The sequence below is a fragment of the Bos javanicus genome, chromosome 29 (genome assembly GCF_032452875.1).
Source record: "Bos javanicus breed banteng chromosome 29, ARS-OSU_banteng_1.0, whole genome shotgun sequence".
Taxonomy (NCBI): Eukaryota; Metazoa; Chordata; class Mammalia; order Artiodactyla; family Bovidae; genus Bos; species Bos javanicus.
In genome coordinates, this window is record NC_083896.1 from 50481882 (window position 1) to 50499354 (window position 17473).

The window sequence follows — 17473 nt, forward strand, 5'->3', positions numbered from 1 at the left end:
GAGCCGAGCCGAGCCCGCACGAGCGCAGCCCGACGCAGCGGGGGCCGTGAGTGGCTCCTGCGCCGGCCAATCAGCGGCGCCGGCCAATCAGCGGCCTCCTCTGCCGGCCCCGCCTCCGCCCCGTCCGTCAGGCCGAGGCCGGAGCTCCCGGGAGCTGGTCTCCCGGAGGCGAGGCCGGGGCGGTGTCCGGGAGGGGCCGGGGCGAGGCTGGGGCGGGGGCGGGGCCTGCGAGTCTCGGGCCCCCTGCCCACCACCCACCGCCCCCAAGCCCGCGGCCCCGCCCAGGGGGCGAGCTGCGGATGCCCGGCGGCCCGCCTTTAAAGCGCATCCCAGGACCGGGCAGGCGGCAGGCCCTGGGGTGGACGGTCTGCGACCCCGGCTCCCGGCGCCGTCCGTGGTGGGCGCGACCACCAGAGTGCAAAGGCGTTGCTAGCCCCTCCGCACCCCCCTCGCAGGGGCTGCGGCGCTGCATGACGCGTGGCCCAGCCGTGACGTGACCTTGCGCGCCCGGAGGCAGTGCCCGGGACACTGCGCTCCTCCACTCCGTTTTCTCGGGTACACGACGATGACCAGCACAGCGGAGTCAAGAACTCATCCAAGGCCACACAGCAGGCCTTTGTGCTGGCCCACCCCGCGGAGGGAAGCCTGACCTGGGGGAGCCTCCTGTTTCTTGCGGAAAACACACGTGCTTCCTGAGCCAGGGCCGCAGAGGCAGGGGGTGGAGGTGGGGAGAAGAGAGGTGAGGGCCGGGAGCAGGGAGCGCCACCCGTGCAGGCGCGGCCCCACACCCTCTGAGCCTCTGGGCGCCCTGATGTGGCTCCGATCTGCCGCCAAGTCCTGAGTGGCCAAGTTTCTCCGGCAGGTTTTCTGCGGGCTCTGGGGCCGCAGCCCCAGCCCGCACTCCTGTCAGGGTAATGCCCTGCTCCGGCCCAGCCTGTGGGGAGGGCTGCGTCAGCTCAGGGAACCCGCAGATCGTCCCAGCACCCGCCCTGGGAGGGCCGGCTTACGTTTTTTTCCCCTCTCTCCGCTCAGCAAAGGGAGGCAGCCCTCCAAACCCCAGCCCTCCGCCCTTGCAGGCGCCCCGTTGCTTCCTGCTTGTTTCTTAAAACGTTGCAGACTGAGTCTTCAGGTGGCAGGTGCTGTGTTCTCCAAAGGTGTGCAGAGCCTCACCCCACAAAACAGACTGCTGCAGACAGCTCCAGGCTTGGGCGGTGGGCACAGGTTTAACTGGATATACGGAGAGTTTGGGACTTTGGAGGGGAGACTCCAGGGGCTGAAGGCGCAACAGGAGTCATCAGGTCAGGATGATGAATCAGGGCAGGATTCGGGCTAGGGCTATCGGCAGACGGAGGAGGGCGGCATGCCCAGGCATCTGGAGGAGGGGCAGCTGCCAGGGAAGGGACATACCCTGTGGCCTGCCTGTCTTGCTCTGCTGGAGCTGTGCCTCCGCGGTCCCCTGGTTTCCCCAGCCTGCAGGACTTACCAGACACATCCTTCTCGTGCCCTCAGTAGCCTGGCCAGGTGACCATTCTTATCTGGATACTCTTGGGCTAAAGCACCTGGCTTTCAAGATTCCCACCCCCCACCCACACTGCACCCTGTGCTCCTGGGGTCTTCCCTCTCTGGCCACTTCTCAGTATTCTGTGTCTGTGCAGCCCACACCCATCATCCTTTCTCAGGGCTCCATGGGGGACCCCTCTGCTTGCCTCTCCGTGTTCCCTCCTCCTCTGTGTTCTGAAAGCACACTGCAGTGACCATGTTATTTCTCCATGTCCATTTCTCCATGTCCACTTCTAGTGCATTTCTGAATCACCCTTGCCAGCTCCAGGGCCACAGGGCAACCTCCCTCCTGCACAAACCCTCAAACTTAACACAGCACAGAACCATCTTTGTGCCTGGCCCCTCCTGGCCGGGCTTCCATCCGTCTGGCGCAGCACTGGCCTTGATGCAGAGAAAGTCCAGGTGTGAGCTTCACTGGAGGATCTCAGCAAACCTTTAAAGGAGAAATAACATGGTCACTGCAGAGTGCTTTCAGAACACAGAGGAGGAGGGAACTCTTTTGTGAGACCATCTTAACCCTGGTACCAAGTCCAGACAGGACACGACACGAAGAGGAAATTTAAGTCCAGTACACTTCATGAGGCCACACAAAAGTACTTAACAGAGTATTAAAACGAGAATACAAGGGCTTCTGTGGTGGCTCAGTGGTAAAGAATCCACCTGCCAATGCAGGAGACATAGGTTTGATCCCTGATCCTGGAAGATCCGACAAGCCTCGGAGCAACTAAATCCTTGTGCCACAACTTCTGAGCCTGTGCTCTCGAGACCGGGAGCTGTGACTACTGAGCCCCTGTGATGCAGCTACTAGAGCCTGAGCGCTCTGGAGCCTGTGCTTCACAGCAAGAGGAGCCGTTGCAGTGCAAACCCTGCAAACCACAACTAGAGAAAGCCCAGCAACGAAGACCCAGCACAACCAAAAATAATTTTTTTTTTTTTTTTTACAAAAGGACAACACATGTGACCAGGCAGGGCTAATTCCGAGAATGTAAGTTACTATAACATTTCAGGATCAACAGTTCACAATGTGAGTGGTCTGAAGCAGAAAACCACAATCATTTCCATAAATGCAAAACAATTAAGGCATTTGGCAAAATTCAACACCCATTGATGGTTTAAACACATACACACACGTCAGTAAACTAGGACTAAAAGGAGCTCCTTCATGGTTCAGCCGGTAAAGAATCCGCCTGCAATGCAGGAGACCCCAGTTTGATCCCTGGGTTGGGAAGATCCACTGGAGAAGGGATAGGCTACCACTCCAGTATTCTGGCCTGGAGAATTCCATAGACTGTACAGTCCATGGGGTCACAAAGAGTCGGACACTACTAAGCGACTTTCACTTCAACTGATAAAGGGGATCTAGAAAAACCCAATGACGTTACCCTGGATGGTGAAAGACGAATGGGAATGAGGCAGAAACATCTACTGCCACCAGGTGGCGCTAGTGGTAAAGAGCCCGCCTGCCAATGCCGCAGACTGACGAGATGTGGGTTCCATCCCTGAGTCCGGAACACCGCCCGGAGGAGGGCATGGCAACCCACTCCACTCTCCTTGCCTGGAGAATCCCATGGACAGAGAAGCCTGGTGGGCTACAGTCCATAGTGTTGCAAGGAGTCAGACACGACTGAAGAGACTTAGCACACAGGCATCGCCACTTTACTAGGGGACCCAGCCAATGTGATAAGGCAAGGAAAATAATATTTTTATATAGCTGGAAAGGGAAAATTGAAACAATCTTGATCCACAGATGACATTTTTTTGTCTGTAGACTAAACTACATGATACTCCTAGAACTAACAAGTGAGTTTGGCAAAGTCACAGGATAAAAAGCCAAAATGTAAAAATCCTGTCTCTGTGTCCTAACAGTGGACAATTAGAAGTTGAAGTTGTAAGAACAATATAACTTATAAACAGAATAAAAAACCATGAATTATTTAGAGAAAGTGTAAGAACAATACAATTTATAAATAGAATTTTAAAAATCATGAATTATTTAGAGGTAAATTTAACAGAATGTGTGTGAGACATGTACCCAAAAAACTATAAAATATCGTTGAGAGATCTGAAAAGACCTAAATGCATGCAGAGTCATGCCGTGTTTGTTACCAAGCCAGTTCTGGATCCACTCACCCAACGTGCAGCAAAGCCACTCTTCTGACCCCGGGTTGTGATGAAGTGCATTTTATTGCAAGCTCAACCAAGGAGAATGGGCAGCTCAGCTCATGCTCAAAAGGCACAAACTCCCCACAGCTTTCAGGGAAGGGACTTTATAAACAGTGTGGGGAGAGGGGTCACAGGGTGTGCACAATTCTCTGACGGGTTGCTGGTGAAGTATCGGGAATCTCAATCATCAACCATTCAGTTCCAGAGAGTCTGGTGTCTCCATGCTGGTGGTCAGCTTGCAGTTAGCTTCTTCCACCTGCGTATCAACTTGAGGCCACAGCTCAGAGTGTTTCCTGTGGCCCTTGGGGGGGGGCTTGGCTTTGACTCTCATTATTTTTTCTTGCTTGACTCCCACAGCTCAGAGTGTTTCCCGCGGCCCTTGGGGGGGGGGCTTGGCTTTGACTCTCATTGTTTTTTCTTGCTTGACTCCCACAGCTCAGAGTATTTCCTGCAGCCCTTGAGGGGGGGCTTGACTTCGACTCTCATTATTTTTTCTTGCTTGACTCCTTGCCTTTGTTTCTGCATTTTCTCACTTCTCTGATTAAATTTGCTCTTCAGAACTCAGGGAAGGCCTAGGAGGCTGAAGCCTTCCTATGTACAAGAGGCGTGGGATCCAGAGGGAATCTGTGCCTGAAGCCCCCACAGGGTCCCGCTCAGTCTCATGGTCATGGGTTCCAAGAATATATTGTTAAGGTGCTGATGTTTCCCCATATTGATCTGTAGGTTTGATGCAATTTCCAGCAAAACCACCCAATTTTTAAAAAGACTTTGACAAGATGATTCTAAAATTTATAAAGAGATACAAGGGATGAAGGAAATTCCAAACAATAATAAAGAAGAAGGAAGTTGAGAGACTTATACTACCTGATTCCAAGTCTTATAAAGCTATAGCAGATAAGACAGAACAGTGCTGGCTTAAAGATAGATAAATCAAAGGACAAGACTAGAGTTTAGAACTCAGTCCCTGCATTTATGACAAGAGGGTTTCAACAAAGGTGCAGAGGCCATCTAACAGAGAAAGACTCATTCCAGCAGAAGGCGGTGAAGTAAGTAGACAGCAGCTGTTAATAAAGGAAACTGGGGTTTCCCTGGTTGTCCAGCGGTTAAGAATCTGCCCTGCAATGCGAGGGACACCAGTTCAATCCCTGGTCTGGGAAGATCCCACGTGTCTTGGGGCAACTAAGCCCATGTGCTATGACTACTGAGCCCAGGCTCTAGAGCCCACGAGCTGCCAGGGCAGCCAAAAATAAACAAAGAAATAAAATTTTACAAAAGAGTCTCAAAGCTCACTCACTATCTTTGATGCAAATATCAACCAGACTAATGCTTATTCATACTGACTGGCAACTGTGCAGATATAAACGTAAGAATTATCAGCGTAAAACTGCTAGAAGAAAGCACAGGAAAACAGTGTTTCTGTCCTTGAGTTTATGCGAAGATTTTTCTAGATAAAATGCGAAAGGCACAAACCATACAATTTTTTAAATAATAAATTGGACCTCATAAAAATTAAAAATATTTGTGCTCCAAAAAACACGGTAAAGAAAATGAAAAGCCACAGATTGGGAGAAAATATTTGCAAAACATCCCCAGTAACAGAGTCGCGTTGTGAGTACACAAAGAACACTCGCAACTCAGTAAGAGACAGCTTGACTTAAACGTTGAGCAAAACAGGGCTTCCCCGTGGCACAGTGGATAAGAAGCCGACTGTCAATGCAGGGGACACGGCTTTTGGTCCCTGGCCTGGAAAAATTCCACGTGCCACGGAGCAGGTAAGCCCACGTGCCGCAATGACTGAGCCCGCCTGCAGCAACTGCTGAGGCCCGCGCACCGTGGGGCCCACGAGCCGCCATCGACGAGCCCCCAGGTTGCAACTGCTGAAGCCCGAGCACCTGCAGCCCGCGAGCCTCGACTGCTGTAACGACGCCCATGTGCCTGGAGCCTGCGCTCCGCAGCCAGAGAAACCACTGCAGTAAGAATGCAATGCAGAGGAGTCCCCGCTCGCCGTAACCAGAGAAAAGCCCACACAGCAACGGAGGCCCAGCCTACACAAATAATGTAAAAGTTCAAGACTGGGCAAGACATTTCAACCAAGAAGAGAAAGGGATGGCAAATAAGCATGTGGGGGGAATGGCCAAAGTGGTTGGTCACGTGATCCAGGAAAGGTCCAGCCACGGCTACAGGCCTGCTGGAACGACTGAACCCCCAGGGCTGACGGCGAACACTCCTACTGGAGCTCCTGTGTGTGTCGCTGACGGGGGTGCAGACGCCCGGCCACTTTGGAAATCAGTTTGGTAATCTCTTATAAAGTTCAACACACACTTACCACACAATCCAACAATCCCACTCAGAGGTATTTTCCCAAGTAAGCGAAAACTCAGTCCACTGGAACCAGCATGCCAATGTTCATAGCAGCTTTGTTTTTTGTTTTAATTTGTTTTATTTCAGTCTGTATGGAACCAGAAGCGTTGCTACTTGAACACGTCATGGTTTAGAGTATTACACGTGACAGTCATACTGAAAATAGGGCCATCTCCAAGTTGCAGACTATCTGAAACTGCTCTCTGTTTTTGAGTTAATTTTCACTGGCATTTATCGCTTTACAGGGCTGTCAGTTGCTGCCGCACAGCAAAGTGAGCCAGCTGTGCGTACACACGTCGCTGGCTGCTGCTGCTGTTCAGGCGCTCAGCCACGTCCGACTCTTTGCGACCCCCTGCACTGAAGCCCGCCAGGCTCCTCTATTCATGGGTATCTCAGGCAAGAATACTGGAGTGGGTTGTCATTTTCTCCTGCAGTCCAAGGATTGAAACCAAGTCTCCCGCATTGGCCGGCAGATTCTTTACCACTGAGCCACTTGGGAAGCCCACATATCACATATATATGTATGTGTGTGTGTGTGAATAGATATATATTCCCTCTTTTTCTGGATTTCCTTCCCATTAGGTGCCCACAGAGTGCTGAGCAGTTTCCCTGAGCTATTTGTACAGTAGGTCACAGCAGCTTTATTTATAATGGCCCCAAATTGGAAGCAACCCGAATGCCCTCCACTGAGTGGCAGGATGGGTAGGCCGGGGTCCCCCACAGTGGGCACCTGCCGCACCGTGAACAGGACTGTGGCGATGCCCGCCGTGACGCAGATGAACGGCAAGCACGTCACGCCGAGAATCTGGGCTCAAGAGGCGTGGAGTGATGTCACGTATGACGTTGGAGAAGAGGCAAGACTGCAGCTTAGGAAGGCGGACTGGGGCTGCCGGGTGTGGGGCGGGCGGGGGATGGCAAGTCGCCGGCAGAGGGAGACGCTGGGAGTGATGGGCGTGCTCTAGGGCCCCGCTGTGGTGGTGATGCGACTGTGGCTTTTGTCAAACTCATCGAGTTGTACACATAACACAGTTAGTTTTACCGCATGTGAATTTTACTTGGCTAAAGCTGACTGGATGGAGAAGGCAATGGCACCCCACTCCAGTACTCTTGCCTGGAAAATCCCATGGACGGAGGAGCCTGGTGTGCTGCAGTCCATGGGGTCGCAAAGAGTCGGACACGACTGAGCAACTTCACTTCACTCACTTCTTTCTTTATCGTTGGAGAAGGAAATGGCAACCCACTCCAGTATTCTTGCCTGGAGAATCCCAGGAACAGAGGGGCCTGGCAGGCCATGGTCCATGGGGTCACAAAGGGCTGGACACGACTGAAGTGACTAAGCAAAGCTGGCTGGCACAAATGGGATCTACCCAAGGAGCTGAGGGCCAGGTGGGGAGAGAAAGCCTATGTCCTCTGCCCATTTTCAGCATTCCCTGGCTGCGGGCAGGTGGGTGGCAGAAGGCTTCGTGGAGGAGGTGGGCTTGAGCTGCCTGAGGACCTGAGCGCAGAGCAGAAGACAAGGATACCCGGCTGTCGCTGGGCCTTCCCACGTCTACTGCACAGGGTCAGCGCGGATACTGTGGGTGCACAGCGCCCACAGCCCACGCACAGGCCCTCAGGAGGATGATCTGGAACGAGCAGGCTTGGTCACTCAGCTCTATGAGAGGCAGAGGGCCGTGGACCAGCCGTGGCAGGAGGGCAGGGTGTGGGGCTCAGGCCGCAGCAGCTCCCTCAGGAGGGGGTCTGGGGGCCACACGGGGCATCTGGCTGGCCGTGACTGCTGCAGAGGGTCTCTCTCGCCTGCCCACCGTCCTGCCCCCTTGCGTCCCCAGGGACAGAGGCTCCAGCTCCACAGCACCAGAACTTGCTTTTGAGGCCAAGTGCAGATGGACTCATCGTTCACTCATTCCACGTGGCCTGAGGCTCATGGCCGCAGGGATTAAAGATGGGGTGGCAGCCCCTGGACAGAGAATCACACGAGTAGATAAGACAAGGCCTGGTGGCACAAGTGAGCTGGGGAGACGCTCACAGCCCTGAGTCACCAAGTCACCCCACGGAGAAATGTGATTTTGGGTGTGAGCAATCCCCCCAGGGAGGGTGTGCAGCTCTGAAGACAGGCCAGAGGCACGCGGAGAGATGGGACCGGGTGGGCCTGCGAGGACAGAGGAGGGGGAGCAGTGGGCTCAGGACGGGAGGAGGGGGTGCAGGGCAGGCGGGACCATGTGTCCTCAGGCTCTATGGGGAAGGTGATGCTCACGGGAGCCTTAATTACCAAGCAGCGTGTGCTCATGGAGAGCATTACGACACAAGTGTCGTGCTTCTTTTGTTAAATGTATTAAGTATTTTATTCTTGATGATGTTATATATGTGAGTGTTTTCATAATTTCATTTTCAGATCTCTCTTGCTAATATATAGAGAGGCACACGGTTCTTGCACTGCCTTTTGTAAACCTGCCGACCTCACTAGTTCTGGCAGCTTTTAGAAGATCCCTTACGTTCCTATATTCCAGCTCAGGCTGTCTGCATACAGAGACGGCTTTACTCCTCTCTTCCGACCCGGATGCCTGTATTTCTTTCTCTTGCCTTATTACCCTGTCCCAACCCCCCTGGAGAGAGTTGAATACAAGTGGAGGCGAGCAGACATTCGTGTCTTGTTCCTGATGTCAGGAGGAAAGCTAGTCTTCTATTGTTAATATGGTGTGAGCTGTGGGGTTTCCTAAATACCCTTTGTCAGGTGGAGGAAGTTCACTTCAATTCCTAATTTGTTAAATGTTTTTATCACGCAAGGGTGTTACATTTGGTCAAACGCGTTTTCTAGGTCCGTTGAGGTGGTGTGGCTTTCTAAAATCCAATTGATGTCGTGTATGACATGAATTGATTTTCAAACACCAAACCGGCTTTGCATCCCTGTGATCAATACCACCTGGTCATGGAGCACAGTGTCGATGGATCCAGTCTGCTAACATTTTGCTGAGGATTTTTGTGTCTATATTTGGAGGGTATACTGGTCGGAAGCTTTCTTTTCTTGTGGTGTCTTTATCTGGCTTTGCTATCAGGGTGGTTCTGGCCTCGTAGAATGAGTCGGGAAGTGTTCTGCCCTCTTCTTGGAAGGGTTTGTGAAGAATTAGAATTAATTCTTCATTAGTGTTTGGTGAGATTCACCAGAGAAGCCATCTGGGTGAGGGTTTGTCCTTGTGCGAATCTGAATTATTAATTCGATCTCTTTACTCGTGACAAGTACGTTTGGATTTCCCATTTCTTTTGGCGTGAGTTTTGGTTGGTCGTTTCTCTCCAGGAACGCGCCTATCTCCCTACGTTGGTTGGTTGGTCGTTTCTCTCCAGGAACGCGCCTGTCTCCCTACGTTGCTTGGAGCACGTGCATATTCACCTGAGTCCTTTGCTGTCTGGGCCTCCCCTTGGCCTCTGAGGGGCTGAGACTGGAAAGTCAGGTCCTGTCCCCTCTCTGCTCGTCCCTTCCATGGCTCCCCCCACCCTAGGGCTCCTCTCCCACCAGCCGGCCCACCTCACCCCGGCTCCTCGCTGGGTACCTGGGTGCCAGGCGCACTTGTCCTCACAGCCTGGAAGGGCCTGCACGTTCTTCATCAAGTGTCAGAGGGTCTGTCTGCAGCAAGTCCCGCAGACAGGCTGGCTCAAACAGCAAACGCTCACTGTCTCCAGCCCTGGAGCTGGAATCCCAGACCCAGGCGTGGGCGGGGCTGGGCCTCCTGAGGCCTCTCCCCGACGCGTGCAGATGGCGGGTCGTCTCCTCCCGCGTCCTCACAGGGTCGTCCCTCTGAGTGTATGCGTGTCCTGACCTCTTCCTGTGAGGACCCCGGTCCTGGGGGGTTAGGGCTCACTCTAGTGGCCTCACTTTACCTTGTTGCTCAGTTGTAACTCATGTCAGCTCTAGTGATCCCATGGCCCATAGCTCATTTTGCCCTGGTCACCTCTTTAAAGGCCCAACTCCAGACAGCTGCACTCTGAGGCTCCGGGGCTTAAACATGGGAATCTGGGGCACAGGATTCGGCCCACAACCTTCAATTCTCCCTGAGGCCCAGCATGGCCTCGCCTCTAGAAACGGACATTTCCTTCCAAAGATACCGCACCCCTCTCCCCTGCTCACCCCTCCCCTGCTCACCCCTCCTCTGCTCACCTCTCTCCACATCACCCTTCTCCCCTGCTCACCTCTCCCCTGCTCACCCCTCTCCCCTGATCACCCCTCTCCCCTGCTCACCCCTCCCCTGCTCACCCCTCCTCTGCTCACCCCTCCCCTGCTCACCCCTCCCCTGCTCACCCCTCCCCTGCTCACCCCTCTCCCCTGCTCACCCCTCCCCTGCTCACCTCTCCCCTGCTCACCTCTCCCCTGCTCACCCCTCCCCTGCTCACCCCTCTCCCCTGCTCACCCCTCCCCTGCTCACCTCTCCCCTGCTCACCCCTCCCCTGCTCACCCCTCCCCTGCTCACCTCTCCCCTGCTCACCTCTCCCCTGCTCACCCCTCCCCTGCTCACCCCTCCCCTGCTCACCCCTCCCCTGCTCACCCCTCCCCTGCTCACCTCTCCCCTGCTCACCCCTCCCCTGCTCACCCCTCCCCTGCTCATCATTTCCTTTTCCACCGCAGGTATCATCTTCTGAGGTCCATTCTACATTACCTTTGGCCCATCTCCCACTGTGGAACTCAGCCCTGTGAGGCAGGATCCTTGTTTTGTTTCTGGATGAATCTTGGGAGCCAGAGCCCTGCCTGGCACAAGGTTGGTGCTCAGCCAACGAGCCGCTTCCCTCCCTACAGGTCCCTTTGTTGCATGAGCTCCAAGGGCTGCAGCAGGTGCAGGCATCGTAACGGTGAGTGTTGGCTAGGGTCTCCCGGGGACAGAAGCCGCAGATGTGCGCATCCTCTGTCTCTCTAATCTCCTTCCCGTCTCTCTCCCTGTAAGAGACCCCCAGAGCAGGTGGTGTGGTTCCAGTCTGAAGGCAGGAGCAGACTGAAGTCCCGGGTGGGAGGGATTCGCTCTTACCTGGGGAGGCTCAGCCTGCTGGGCTATTCAGGCCTCCAACTGATCGGATGAGGCCCACCCACCATTGGAAGAATCATCTGCTTTACAGAGTCCACCAATTCAGATGTTCCTCTTATCCAGACACACCAAGACTCTTTAGACATATATATATTTAAATTTGTTAATTGGGTGGTAATTACAATGTTGTGTTGGTTTCTGCCATACATCGACAAGAATGAGCCACAGGCATACATCTGTCCCCTCCCTCTTGAGCCTCCCTCCCACCCACCCCTCTAGGTTGTCACAGAACCCTGGGCTTGAACTCCCCGCATCACACAGCAGATGCCCACCGGCTACGCTTTTTCCATATGGTGCCGCACCGTGCACGGCTTCTCGCTCGGCGCACCCCACCCTCTGCTCCCCTCGCTGTGACCGCAGGTGTGTCCTCTGTGTCTGAGACTCCTCCGCTGCCCGGCAAATAGATCCATCAGTACCATCTTTCTAGACTCCACAAGTATGTCTTAATGCGCGATATTTGCTTTTCTCTTTCTGAAGAGTAGGCTCGAGGTTCATCCACCTCATCAGCACTGACTCAAACACCCAGACTCTTATTTGACCAAATGTCTGGGCCCCCAGTAGTCCAAACGAGTCAACATGTAAAATCCACGCTCACACTGAGTCTTCACTTACAAACAAGGATGCTGCTCTGGCCCATCTGCACTCGTGTGCTTGACCTGCCTCTCTGATCACTTTCCTGCAGTGAATTTCCCAGCAGACGCGGTCAGGGCACCGGGTGCTGCATTTTATACACCTTCTCTCCGCCCCTCCCGCACACGGCCCTCGCTCTAGAACAGGTGTGGGGATTTCCCGGGCTCTCCTGCTCACCCCCCATTATTCGAACGCTCGTGAACCACCTTCGTCTGTCTGCCCCCACGGAACGGGGTCATGTGTTGACACCTGGAGGCTCTGATCCTCTGATAGCCGCCCTCTTCACTCGCAGGACGGTTCTGGTCAGTGGCGAGGCTAGAGGTTTCCTCCCCTGCCTTTGGGCACCATTTGCATTTTTCTTTCGTGAATGAGTTCTTCATGTGTTTGCCTGCTTTTCTTTCGAGGTGTTCGGCTTCGCCTCACTGATTTGCAAGAGCCCTTTCAGTGTTGAAGACGTTAGCGTTCCCTGGCACGCTTGCTGCAGATATTTTTTCCAGGCTCGTTCTCTGACTCTCAGTCATGGTTACCGTGTTCTGTGGGCTAAACGCATTGTCAGCGTCTGTGTCCTCAGGTCTTGTAATCCCTCTACAGTTTCAGCAAGGTAGAGAACTCTGTTAGGGCCCTCCTGCTTTCAGTGGCCTTAACCTCTGAGCCGTATCCGTTGGTGCCTGCGATAGCAGCCTCAGGGCAGGAGGCCTGTCTGCCCACGTGGGGCCAACTGGGGTCTCCCTCCTCATCATTTGGGACTGGGATCCAGAGGTGCCCACCGGGCACTGCTGCCCATTCCTCCCGAGGACACAGAAGCCTGGGAGCTGTGAGCATGGGGTGGCCCCTAGGGGCCCTGAGATGCAGGAACAGTCAGATTACCGACAAGGGGGTGGGAGAGAGGGTGGCAGAGGTGAGCAGGCTGGGGCTGGGGGGAGGGACACAAGCTGTTGGGATGGAGAGAGCACCCCGGGCCTGGAAGGTTCCCCAGGCCTAGGAGGCCAGTCTGGGTCCCTGGGCATCTCTAGCTTGTTAGCTGGGTGGGTCATTTGCCCCCACAGAGCCTTGGTCAAGCCCCGCAGGGACGAGACGCCAGCACTCGAGTGTGTCTGGCAGCCTTACCATCTGCTGTCCTCCAGGAAATAAAGACTTTTGCGAGCAGGCAAGCCTCCCTAACTTATGTCCCCCCGCCTGCTTGTCCTAGGGGGACCCCAAGGGGCAGTTTTACTCTCTTCTGGCTGGGCTGGTCACTAGTTCCTGAGGTCACCACTCTACCCCTCCACCCCACCCCTCCAGCTCAGGGTGGGGAAGGAGAGATGACAAGGCAGGGGGCTTGGAGCAGGTGACCCAGTGACCCCCAGGGCCAGTCTCAGAGGCCTCCCTGCCTGCACCATGCTGGGATACATCCAGGTTCCCAGTGTTTGGCCCTTGGAGTGGGTTGGCCCTGGCGGGGTCTTAGAGGCAATCCTTCCATGCAGCCCCACCCCCCATACTTCTGTCTGCAGGGGGAGGGACCAAGCCCTGCAGCCCAAGCTGCTCCAGGCTCCCGGCCCCCAGCCTCCTGCTGCACACAAGCTCCTTCCCCTTCTTTGGACACCTGAAGAGGGAGTGGGGGGCCCTCAGTTTGTGGGTACTTCAGACCATCAAGGGCTGACCAGGAAAAATGGGGATCCCTGCTCCTGAGGGACCCCAAGGCCAAGAGGCACAGGTTCCAGGGATCAGGATCTGGCCTGAGGACAGAAACTTTCCAGTAATTCAGAGATGAGTGGGCAGCCATGGGTCCCAGGAGACTCTGAGCCACGCCCCCAGCTTGGTCGGGGGGACACCGGCTGGTGGGATGGGGTGGAGGAGCCTCCAGAGTGTAGAGACGTCTTTCGCTGCAGGGTCAAGATCCAGGGTCCCCTGGCTTTGCTCCATTTCTGGGGTAGCTATGTATTTCCATCAGCATTTGAATAAGAAATGGGGAATTAAAAAACAGGCTGTTGTAGCTGGTTGCGGAACCAGGTGAAGGTACTTAATACCGCTGAACTGCACACTTAAAAATGTCTAAGAGGGTAAGTTTTCTATTTTCAACCACAATTTAAAATGTGCAAAGCAGGCTGGACAAAAGATGGGAGTCACAATCTTCAAGGTGGGGCTTTGTTCCTTTCCCCTCCCTTCCCTGGGACTTGGTGGGGGAACAGGGAGCCTGTGACCACTGGGAGCTAGTGTGGCTGGATGGCTCAGGGAGCCCGGCCCCTTGGCCCTGGTCTGCGTGCTGGCCGTGGGAGGAGGGAGTGGGGTGGAGGGCCTTGTTTCCAAGCCGGCTCTCCCGGCGCTGGCCGCCTATTTTTGGAGCATTAATCCCATTCCTCGAGAGACTGCCCAGCCGTCGGCCCCTCCTCCCTCGCTGGCGGAGCTGCCAGGAGCCGGTGCGTGGGGGTCGGTGCCACTGCCCGCCCCAGGCTGGAAATGATGCTTGTTAGACCAACAGTGAACGTGGGTGCTGGGTGTGGAAGTGTGTGTGTGCGTGTGTGTCTGTGAGAGTGTGTGCGCACGTGCGCGTGTGTGCACATGTGTGAGTGTGAGTGCACGTGTGTGTGCAAGCGCGCCTGTGTGTGTCTGTGTGTGTGCACGTGTGTGTGTGTGAGTGTGCGCTGCGTGCATGTGTGTGCACACGTGTGTCTGTGAGAATGTGTGCACACGTGTGTCTGAGTGTGTGTGCGCGCATGTGTGAGTGTGTGCACGTGTGTGTGTGTGCGCACGCGTGTGTGGGTCTGTGAGTGTGTGTGTGCGCGTGTGTCTGTGAGAGTGTGTGCACACGCACGTGTGTGTGCACGTGTGTGAGTGTGAGTGCACGTGTGTGCAAGCACGCCTGTGTTTGTCTGTGAGTGTGTGTGCACATGTGTGTCTGTGAGTGTGCGCGCGTGTCTGTGAGAGTGTGTGTGCACACGTGTATCTGAGAGTGTGTGTGCGCGCATGTGTGAGTGTGTGCACCTGTGTGTGTGTGCGCACACATGTGTGGGTCTGTGAGTGTGTGTACGCGCGCCTGTGTGTGCTTGGACATGTCTGTGAGAATGTGTGTGTGTGCGCATGTGTGTGTGTGTGTGTGTGCGTGCGTGCATGGGTGTCTGTGTGTGTGTGCATGTGTGTGAGCGTGTGCATGTGTGTCTGTGAGAGTGTGTGCATGTGTGCACGTGCGCATGTGTCTGTGAGTGTGTGTGTGTGTGTGTGTGTAGGGGCCTGCGCATTTCTCCGCCCTCATTTCCCCCTGGAGCTGACCACCAAGAGTTGATATAAAAGAAACGTGCCCATGCAGTCCCCACATGACTGGTACCGGCAAATCCAGACTTAATGACGCTCACACTGGGCGAGCTGCAGCTTAATATTCCATGCGTTTTCAGTGAGACTGTCCTTGTATTTACTTGCTTAACGACATGGGGCCCCAGAGACCCTGGAGAGGTCCCGGCCCTGGAAGTGCTGCAGGGGACGGGGAAGTGCCTCAGCCCGCCTTCCCGTTCTGTCTGCTCCTGGCTTACAGTGAGACCATTTATTTATGTTTTCAATTTGGTTTTTATTATTATTTGTTTTTTCAGATTTAGGAGAAGTACATCAAACATCCTCACACCCCCAGAAGCCAGTCAGATAGATGTCTCCGAAGTGCAAGCAAAGTGTCTCCCTCAGATGGGAGCTGAAGAAAAATACCTAATAATTATGTTGAATGTTAATAATTCAAGTCAATGTCACTCAGTGGATTGAGCCCATATTTCTTGGAGTGTGCGCGTCTCATCGCTAGGCAAGCCTGTGCGTCACTTCTTTGCGCGCAAATAGCTGGCAGATTTGCATTTCTGCGGTGTTAGTGTTTCCCACGAAATTGGCCTTTAATACGGGATTTTTCTCCTGTTTTCTCAGGACCCCTTTGACACGATCGGCCACTTGGTCTGGACCTGACCTGATTCCTGAGTCCCGTGTGAGGCAACCTGTGGTTGACCTTGGTCATCCGTGGGCTCCACTATGTCGGGCACTCATGGGAGAATCTCCAGGGGCCATCACCAGCAATCTGGGAAGCAGCCCACTGCAGTGACAGCCCGCGGGGGGAGCACAGGCCTGGGTGAGGACTTGGAAGCCTCTTTGGTCGCTGGAAGGTAGAGCCTTTCAGGATTGGGTGCAGCTGCTGGAGACCTGTGTAGATTCCCCAAGCCCATGTTCTCAGGCCTGCGCCTCTGCCCCGGCCAGGCCCCAGGAGCACAGTAGCTGGGACAGGAGCCGGTCAGGGCTGCCCCTCTCGGGAGGGGCCTCGGCCCATCGCGGAGGGAGGCGGGGTCCAGCCCCGGGGCTGCAGGCCCCGCGATGGGGCAATGCCTTTCGGCCCTGGGGTCATGTCCTTCGCTCCCTTCCCACGGCCGTGTGCTCCCAGGCTCTGGTCAGCACTGGCCATGTGTGGTGGCCACCTTCAGGCAGCTGAGCATCCCTGAGCCCCCAGAGCATCCAGCCCCTCCAGCCCGACCTCCAGGGCAGGCCCCAGGGAGCTGCCTGCTGCCGAGGTCATCAGCCCCTCCTCTGCTGCCCGCCGCTGCTGAAGCTCGGGGCAGCCGCGTCCCCTACAGCACGCCCTGTGCTCAGAGCCCCGTGGGCCCTGTGGCTCCACCCAGCCCTGTCATGGCCCCGTCCCCTGCTCCCCTCTGCCTCCCGCTCTGGGTCTGTCTCAGCCTCCTGACTGTGCCCTTCGGCCACCTGCCCCACCCCCTCACGGAGTGTTGGGGGGCCTCTGGGCCCCAGTCTCCTGGCCCCTCCAGTACCAGTCCGCGGCCCACAGCACCCCCTCCCTCCCGTGAAGAGTGCAGCCTGACCCGATTCCGAGCCCCCTGATGGGCTGGTCCCTTATCACACTGCACCCAGGCCCTACCGGGCAGCTCTGGCTCCTCCTCCCATCACTGGCCCCTGACAGTGACCCTGGCCCTTCCAGCCCCCGCCCTGGCGCCTCTGTGAAGGGACGAGCAGCTGGGTTAGAGGGCACGGGAGGGAACGACCATCCGGGTGAGCAGCGTGTCTCAGGTCTGGCCCAAGAAGGCCCTCGCCCTGGAGCAGGGGGCTGGTCTGAGCAAGGCTGGGAACCCAGCCCGGACAGGGCTGCTGGCCCTGCTGAGGCCTCGGCCACGTCCTGGGATGTTCCCACCTCAGGAACAGGAAGGGGTCCGGTTGTGCCGCTGACTGCCTCCCTGCGGTGGCCTGGCATGTGTCCCCCAGCGTCCCGGCTTGAAACCCAAACTTCAGCGCCTCCGGTGTGGCTGTATTTGGAGACACAACCCCTTAAAGAGGCGATGTAAGACGACTGAGGTACACCAGGGTGGGTCCTGATCCACAGGACCGGGGTCCTTATGAGAAGAAGCCGTCAGGACACGGGCACACGCAGAGGGCTGGCCCTGTGAGGACATGGGGAGGAGACGGCCGTCTGCACTCCCGGTGGGGGGCCTCAGGAGGACCACCCTGCCCACACCAGGACGGGGATTCCAGCTTCCGGTCAGGGAACAGTGAGTGACTTCAGAGCCCGCGTTTGGACGTTGTTAGGGCAGCCCCGGAGGGCCCACAGTCATGCCCACCACCGTTTCTCTCGCTGCTCCCTGACCTGAGCGGGCTTTCGAGGACGGCAGAGCCGGGCCTCCCAGGCGGGCTGTGTTCAGCGGCACTGCCGGCTGGGCCAAGCCTGTGCGGGACAGAACCTGATCCAG

At 55.8% G+C, this 17473-nt stretch overlaps 1 long non-coding RNA gene across 1 annotated transcript; it reads left to right on the plus strand.

Annotated features, from left to right (window-relative positions):
• Positions 1–10702: 10702 nt before the first annotated feature.
• LOC133241875 (uncharacterized) lies at positions 10703–15494 on the plus strand. The gene is made up of 3 exons (XR_009734688.1): positions 10703–10764; positions 10868–10920; positions 15341–15494. It is a non-coding gene; the product is annotated as an uncharacterized LOC133241875 (long non-coding RNA).
• The last annotated feature ends 1979 nt before the right edge of the window (positions 15495–17473 follow it).